Source organism: Strongylocentrotus purpuratus, unplaced genomic scaffold, assembly GCF_000002235.5.
Source record: "Strongylocentrotus purpuratus isolate Spur 01 unplaced genomic scaffold, Spur_5.0 spur5_scaffold_9, whole genome shotgun sequence".
NCBI lineage: Eukaryota > Metazoa > Echinodermata > Echinoidea > Camarodonta > Strongylocentrotidae > Strongylocentrotus > Strongylocentrotus purpuratus.
The window spans coordinates 10,449,726-10,459,263 of record NW_022145615.1 but is presented as its reverse complement, the minus strand read 5'-3'; positions in this window follow the sequence as shown (position 1 = coordinate 10,459,263).

Here is a 9,538-nt window from a genome sequence, read left to right as displayed (position 1 = left end):
GGAATGTGAAATTCGCAATTTCATGAAAGTGTACTTTCAAATGAAATCAGGATGAAAAATAAATATATTGATATATTGATATAGGTCTTCTCCTGGTCTAGCCGAACACATTTCATCTCATGAAGACAATACGAAAAAGGGCGTGTGATATCTTGACATTTTTAAAGACAAGATTTAAAATGTGTCACAAAATATTGCCCATTCAAGCACATTACACTAATTAACACAAAATCGTCTCTTTTTCAGGTTGCGTTGCCATGGTGACAATAGATTTGCTCAATACCATCGATACAGAAGATTAACTTGCGAATGATAGAGTGATGAATGACACGTTTCTACTCTCACACTACATTGCTTATTTAAACAGCAATGCTGGGCCAAAAAACACACATTCAAATACTTGATTAAAAACAATACTGTTAGAATACGTGTATAGCACAAAGTGTGATAATGCTGAAGTAGTTTATAAGCACAGTTATTCTTGCCTTACATTGACAAAAGAAATGTACCATTCCCTCAAGTTGGGCAATATTCCTTTGCGGTGAAATAAAGGTAGCGTGTTTCTGCTTGACTAATACATTCTTCAATAATAATACCTTGCTTTAAGCAGCAATACTTGATCAAATATTGGTAAAATACTTATAGAATGTGTTGGATACGTTTAGCACAAAGAATAAAATGCTGAATTATTATTATTTTCTGAGTATTGGCAACTGCAATACTCTCAGCTGTTGTGCGACATTGAACAAAGGACGAGGGCTTATTGTGACGTCATCAACGATAGATTTCTTCTAAAGATATAAAAGCTTTACGAGTTCTACATGCATGTTTTCACCATGCCTGCTCGCATCAACACGTGCTGCATTTGAGTATTAAATTTCAAAGATAAAACATAATTTTAATGAGTGAAAGGTCTTTAACATCAGCAATGAAATAGACTTAGCATCGCCATTTAGCTTCCGTTGTCGTTAGTCATTTTAATAAGAGTCGAAGAACGAGTAATTAAAAGAATTAAAACAAGTCTTCTCATTTCTAAAAGTATAATTAATTTATTTCTATAGAGGTAAACTATACATATTTTATATGCCTCAACACGGCAAAATGTATCAATCAGAAAATCCAGTGTATTCTTGTGAGAAAAAATATCTTTACCCTACAGTTTCTTCATGCTTAAAAATAAAGTAAACTATAGGACTTATTTCACCCAAATTGGTGTATTTCAAAACACCATGACATAACAGAAAACAAAGAGATATTATGGTCTACATACTAAACATCAAAACGAATAAATAAGATGACTTGTTAAACGGCACAAAATTCTACTCGGACTTGTTTTCATTAAACCATAATGTTATGAGATCATCCTTTTAATAATAAAAAGGTACTTCTTTGTATAAAAAATAGCGATTGAAAGGAATCAGTATGCCTACACCTGTGGAATATGTTTTAAAGTGGTGAAGAAAAGAATTTAATCGTTTTTGAATGCCCAAATGTGCACTATTCACTGCCGTCCTGAATTAATCTATGACGAGGAAATAAATAAATAGGAGCTAGTTAATAAATCTACATCATTAATCAACTCGAAAACATTGTATCACTTCGAGTCTCGGCTTATCAAAAGTCATCCGTTATATACACGGTGTCCATAAAAACTATTGTTTCTTCGCTGGTGTCATGACTTCCCAAACTATTACCACTTTCAACCCCGATTCAACTGTGGCAAATCTTTCTGAAACAGAGCCGGGTCTGACCGTCTGAATGTTAAGGTTATAGAAAATGGAAGTCAGTCATACACCGAATGAAGAGCGATACAATACAATGAAATAATAAAAAAGGAACAGTATATGCCAGTATTATTTGCTGTAAATAAGCAATGAAAATTATTCTCTCTGTTAAATTATAGCCCGAAATTTAACACAGCGTTTTACTTATTTCAGATTATTCTTGTCTTCAACTGGCGGCCATTTTTCTTTTGGTTATGCCAAGATATAGGGGCGTACAAAATATTGTTAGAGAGAGGGAGGACGGAATTGCTGAATCCCGGAAAAGTGCACTATCCTGACAGAATCGACGCTTTTCCAAATAAGTGATTTTGGTAACGCCAGCCCTCCCCAGATTTGCTGAGCTGGGAGAGGGGTGGAACATTCCCTTTTCCCGCAGAAAAGAGAAATAAACTCCAAAAGCATCAGGAAAAAGAATCACCGCCTCTCCCCATCTGAAATTACCAATAGGCCTACTGTTAGTACGAAATATTAAGTCCGTGTATACTATTCCAATAATATACAAGTCTATGTTGTAAAGAGTATGTCAGAAGGACAGTTACGTTGACTTAGTTGTATTCTTTGAGATCGCAATGAGTACTGTTTGACACCATGAGCTTAATACGATGTTATCTTATTAAATATACATCATCAAGAATTGCACGTTTATAAATTATCATTTAGTGGTATGTGCTCAGAAAATAGTTAAAACATCTGATATCTGCAATGCAGTCCATGTCATTATCAATGTTTGTCAGATATGCGGACTACTTTGTCCAGGACGATCCTCTGCTCGTACAACTTCCTGTAGAATGGCATCGTAAATTCTACGGCCTTGCGGACGTCGGAATGCAACACTGATAGATCGGGATCGTCTACTTTAAATTGGTCCTCGCGAATGGCTGTACCGACTCCCGGATCGGCCTCCACTGCTATTGCCGCACCATTTTGTTTCACAGAGGTGGCAATGGCGATTCCTCCAGTGCCGAGAACTGTTTCAGAACTATTAGGTATGTCTTTGACTGTTTGTGCTTGTTCATTCTCAGTAGCTTCCTCTGCAGCCCTTGCAGCATCCGCTGACATGTTCTTGCTGGATTTCTTGGACTTGTCCTCGCTAGACACCCTGTTCTTTCTTCGGCCACCTCTCAAAAACCCAGTGCTGTTCAGGGCGTTTTTGTAGCACCCGACCATCCAGTTGGCTACATGAAAGAAATTGGGACCTTCCCAGGGGAGATCCTTCAGTGAAGCCTTTTCCCATTTGAGGATATCGGGGTGGAACGGGAGTCCGATCGTATCACAATACTTTTTGACCATGCCTTCAGGATCGTCGACGATATCATCAGCATCCATGATGATTGGGACGGGATGGTCAGGACTATCTCGAAGGTATGAATAGAGCTCCCACATGTCCTCGAAGAAATAGCCATCGGTTGCGAAGCACCTCTTGATCTGCGCTCCAAAGCTTAGTGTCCGTATGACGAATGACGAGCACAGGGTGGCTCGAAGAGACTTAAAAACCTTCACAGGGTGACGAATCAGAAAAGTGTGTTGATAGCCCTTTGGGAGTACCTCTGGTCGTCTGTACAGCTCTAACGGAAAGTCCTTGGCAAAGACAAAGTCGTAGGACGAGTAATCGGCTTCGAACCTTTCCTTGCAGTGTTTGTAGGAGTGTGTGGGTGCGAACTTGGGCCACCAACGCATCTTACGGTTCGGTCCCAGAAGGAAAGCGGCGGCGTACATCTCATTAAGGATTTTCGTGTTCGGGACCATCGTCATGCATCGCTCGAAGGCGGTCGACATCGATCGGGGTGCCGTCCACAGAACAACACGTATCAACTCCTTTTGTTTCTCTTGGACGATGTCGGCCTCAGCTTCTCCCGTGTTTGTGTCCGCATCGGATTCATCTTTTACTGCATCGAATACAGCTTCATTTTCCGTTCTCACGCTGCCGCCTGCAGTTTCAATCTCACTGTTTGAATTCGTCATGATGGAAAGTACACACAACTTCTTCGACGCGATCAGAAGTTGACTTTAATCACAGCTGTTCGTCTAAACAGATAATATCGGACGAGCGAGTCAAAATCAGAAATTGACAATGAACCACTAGTACTAGGCGTTGAAGAGTCCTCGAAAAGTAATGATCGTTTAATGCAGATGAGGTTATGTTATCAGATATCGTCGGAGTGTTTTCATAGAGAATATCACCCATCCAACAGAAACATTATAATTGATGTTTAATACACGGTTTCAGAATTATAGCCAGAAGACTTCCTCCGTCGTGTGCGTCGAGCGCTGCAATGGCGATACGCCTCCCGTTGCCCTAACCGTTATACAGACTGGTTAGCTTTTTATCTAAAGGTCTGATTTTTATCTCTCCTTCCCCCAAAGACAATAGGAATTAAGTATCTTAACAAGTTATTCATTAATCGGCTCTCACCTCGTTTTAGGTACGGGTTGGTTGTGTTTTAAAACCCCAGTGCACGCGGTTCGTTCTATATCGACTCCATCTCCAAGTGTCTTATCATCCGGTTTGAGTGTGTGCATAAGGGGAGGGTGCTATGTGATATAGAAAAAGAACAAGTTTGATATTACTTGGTCAAAGTACGATGCGGTTGAAATCGCGTGCTCAGCTTAATGGAGGGAGGCAAATGCAAAGGGAAGCCCAATTAAGTCGCAAAAAATAATAACAATCATAATTTTAAAAAATAATGAAGTATCGTTTTCAGCCGGACGTTGGTCTAATTCTCTATTCGATCTCTGTCTCCCCTAAAAGACCTTCGTAACATTAATATCGCAGAAAATAATAAAAATCATAATAAATTTGTTAATGAAGTATTGTTTTCAGCCGGACGTTGGTCAAATTCTCTATTCGATCTCTGTCTCCCCTAAAAGACCTTCGTAACACTGCGTTGTTGGGGATAACTCCCGGGGATAACTACAGCTAATCCTTTGCCTAAGGAAACATGGTGGTCTCTGCATTAAACCTATGAGACTTTCACAATGAAGTAGTCAACGGGTCATTGTCTTTGAGTTAATTAATTTCTTTCTTTTATTTTGTAGAAAAATGGGATATAAGATAATCATTTCAAATTATCACTGCTTATGTTTTTGTCAAAAGAAAGTAGCAGGTAGAAAGTAGCAGGTAGAAAGCAGTAATTATAGTACAACAAATTATTCCTGACCAAAATAAACGATATAATTTCAAAAATAATATGTGGTTATCCAATTATCGCATTCTCCCTTCATCTCACTTGACTTTAAATACCGTCTCACAACAAATTATTCCTGACCAAAATAAACGATATAATTTCAAAAGAATATGTGGTTATCCAATTATCAACTTTCTCCCTTCATCTCACTCGACTTAAATACAGTCACATTCATCAAAATCCAATTAAATGAATCTCATTCTTACTCATTCTTCATATCTCCTTCGTATCCTTTAATTTTGAGCCCCACAGTTCCCCTTTTCTTCTTCTCATCGACCCTTTTTTCCTACCTCATAGATATTGGGGAAGTAATTAAGCGGCTCAACAATATTTTCACTATTCCAATAATCTGTGGTTAGGCTCATTCCACGACGAATGACGAAATGTATTGTGCAATTACCACTATCTTAAAATCTAATTGGGGCTACATTTTGTCAAAATCTATTTCTGACAAATTACTGCATCTGGGGGAGAAACAAATCATGCTCAACCCTTGTGAATATATTTCGCAGAATGGAAAATTTTATATATTTTCATCTGAATATATATGGTGGTGGTGGTGGTGGTGGTGGTGACTGCTAAGAAAGCATAAATGCTTGTTAGTAAGCAACCAGACGGCCGGCGGCTTTAGGTCCTCTCCGAGGGACCTGGTATAATGAGGATTAATGCCTTACCAAACGGCACTGGCGCATCGTCTTGGTTTCGAAGCCGGGTCACCGGATTACGAGACCACTGCTCTATACCACCTAAGCTATCGCGCCTCCTATATGCATACACATCAGACTGTAAAAGGATGTATTTGTTCATTTGTATTGTTTGTAGAATTAGTAGATACAAATTTATCTTTAAACGTGCAATTGATGTTTCACAATTACGTTCGTTGTTCAGTTAAATTTGGATGAACTTGTGAACCGATGCAAAAATAATTACATGTATATTTGTTTCAAGATCCACTTCTTTCCTATATGTGCAAGACATGCTCTTTACTGTTTTCGAGCCCAAAATTAATTAATTTCAATTGTACGTGGCAGTTGATTCCGTTTTGTGCACCTGTTTTTAATGGAGGTTTTACCTTAGAGCACATACGAAAATTAGAAAGAATTCAGAAAAGGGTATGTAAAATCATTTTAGGGAAAAGTTATATAAATTATGAAGACGCCTTGAAACGATGCCAGCTTGAACGATTACAAATATAAGTTTGTATTGTATTTGCTGAATCTCTAATTAATAACCCACAATGCACAGGCTGGATTCCTGAACGAAAAATTGTTGGCATGTCATTACAAAATAAACACAAGTATAGTCAATATAAATGCAGAACCTCTCGTTTTAAACAAAGTGCAATACCATATTTTATTGATCTTCTTAATAATCGCTGATTGTTTTAAGTTTTTCTTTAAAAACCCAATTTTTGTTATTGTATATTTGAACAGTTTTATTTTTAACCATACCAATATTCTATCTGCCATGTACTCTATGTTTTTCGAAATAAAATCTTGAATTGAATTGAAAGAAGAAAAAAAACGATCGCAGCATAATTTCTTTGTATACTGTGTTTTCAAGACGTTTTGTAAAAAGCCTCTGAGCAACTAATGCTTCAACAAACTCAGCTTTTAGTTGGTTCCTCTTTTCTCGTGCTATTTTGTCGTTTCTTAGGATACTTTGTGTAGTAGGCCTATACTTATCATTGTACTATGTTTTGCATGAGAAATAAAATCATTTGAAATCATATGTACATGCCCAAGAGGACGGGGGCGGCGCGCGCCAAATTCCATGCAATTGTTCTAAGATGGTAAGCCCCCCCCCCCCACTCCGAAAGAAAATTAGAAGAAAAAAACGAGGTTGTCTCTTTAAAGGAGTCATTTTTGTAAAGTCATATAGGGGCTCTCTGACCCCCCCCCCCCTCCCCCACCCCCGTAATACGGACGTAACACCCACCGCCCATGAAGAGGATGGTCATATTTGTACATTTCATTAGTTGTTACGTAATGTACGTGTTAAATGGCAACCGTCTTTCATACGTATGAAGAGTTGTTATGTCTATCGTGACATCATCAGTTAAGTCGGACTCTACTGTAGTTGTTCATTATAATAATTTTGGCGATGAAACTGTCATGTTGTCGAATGCAATATGCCAAATTTTCTTTGAATTTACAACGTTGGTGGATAAATGAAATAAAATACATAGAACTTTGAGAACTAATGGGAATGAGTTGGATATATAAATTTTGTAATCAAAATATTGTTAAGAATGAATGGATTATGCTATAATTATGAATAGCTGAATTGAATTGAGATGGGTTTTTTAAATGACAAAACATGCAGCTCGATAGCTGATATTCCTTTTTAACTGATAGTACAATAATAACAAAATAACATAATATATAAATTCAGAAGAAAAAGCACAAAATACTGTAAACTCGTGAATTTCAGCATAACGCAACCAACAAAAGAAAATCGCGGTAAATAACAAATATATATTGCATGAGAGTCATGAGATCAAAGCATATATGAACAGGCTGTTTAAAGTTCAAGTGTATTTCAAAGTTATATTCTGTATCCTGAATACTAATTGATTATCAATTATTTTAACTATATTTAGTTGCCTATTAGCTGAAAACTCATAATCTAAAAAGGCCGTGGAATGAAGGTTATCAATTATGTTAACAATATAATTATAGGTCAATTAATTAAAAACAGATAATAAAAAAAGGGCCGTAAAATATAGGTTATCAAATATCAACAAGTTAAATGACAATTTGCTGAAAACAGATAATCAAAAAGGGCCGTGATCTTAGAGAGTATAATTCAAGTATGGCAGTTCTGCTTTTAAAAACGTGAACTCTATAGTAACAGGGATATTGCATATTGTTTCATCGTACCTATGAGAAGTAAAAAAAAAAAAAAAAAAAATGTTTTAATTATGCATAAAATGCAAATGCAAATTCGTTTGTAAATTCATTGAGAAAAAATATTAATATGTCGTGGACGAGTTGAAGTGGTTTATAGACGAACAAAGGGTATGCGAAGACTTACACAATTCAAACTAACTTTAAATATCCTTCTTTGCAAATGATGTAATGAGTATATTTGTAAAGCGCTTACAGACATTTGTATCAAGCGCTATATAAAAATTAAATATTATTATTATTAAACATATGGGATGGAAAACTTGTAAACGACTGAAAATTGGTATTTCATTAGAATTATGAAACAAACACACGGAATGACAAAAACGGGAATACAGTTTATAAACTATAATGAAGCGTGATAAGAGAAATAGGATTTTTTAAATAAAAACATCAAAAGCGATCCCTGGCGCCGGAAAGAAAAGATGGTAGTGCGATTAAAAGTGAAATATCGAGGGGAAAATCTCGATCGTACATGTACATTTATGCATGGAGCCTCATCCAAATGTCAGCGTCGATGAGTTCATGAGTAATTGTGGGGGGGGGGGGTCACCTCTTCTTTATCTCTCTCGGTTAATAATTACAGAAATTAATTTCTAACCGTGACCACTGTGCCTGGCCCGTTAATTAGGCCAACGAACTTTTGATAAATGCAGTTGCATGCAGTAATGGTGATACGTCACGTTGCTTGATATTAAAGGAACTTTGTCTATACTTAGAGCGATATTGTAATGTATATGTTTGACATATTACGCATGTACGATTGAAATTTTATGCACTGACAAAGTTCGTTGACTAGATATCATGACCCATATTCTACTAAGTTTTGGGTTTATGATTTTGTCCAGAATCGGGTGAAACAAAGGGATTTAGCCTGAGGTTTTCGAATTTTCCTTTTTTTAAATGTGATGTTAGACCCATGATCCGGTTTAATTAATAATAAAAATATGAACCAACTTCGGAAACAGTGAGAGTTTTGAGATTGGTTATGATTAAATATTACCTTTTCTCATCTCATTTTGGTGAACTTTCTTCGAATCTTTTCATGGTAAATTTGAATGAGTGACATTCTTTCATTCGTTTCAAATGCACTACATTTTGTATTCGTTGCTTAACCCGAAAGCACATTAGAATAATCCCCATCCCCCAAATAAAAAAAATATCGATATGTTCAAATAATATCAGATTTTAGTCTACACGAGTGATAATCTATGCCATATTTCGATATACATTTGTAAGTCTATTTCTACCAATTTAACTCGAGGTTTTACATTTGTTTTTTGTTGTTGATTAATTTGTACCTTTTGCCGTTAATAGTCGAATGACATCTAAACCTTATGTCAATCAACAATGACCAAACAAATATAATTGAATTGAGCATACATGTATACAAAATACTTTAATTCAAATTAACATAACAGAAATTAAAAGCGATATTGTTCATTGTGATCCGTCATTTTCTCCCTTCGCGTCACGCTTCTGTCCGTGTCTGTCAATCTGCTCTCCTCTTCTCTCTCTCTCTCTCTCTCTCTCTCTTTCCCTCTCTCACAGAAGAAACCAACACAACCTTGGTTCACCCTAAAAAATGTTGCTCATTTGTGCTTTTTTTTGTTGCCAAGTTAAAGATACAAGAATAAAATATACAAAATGTCTTATATTA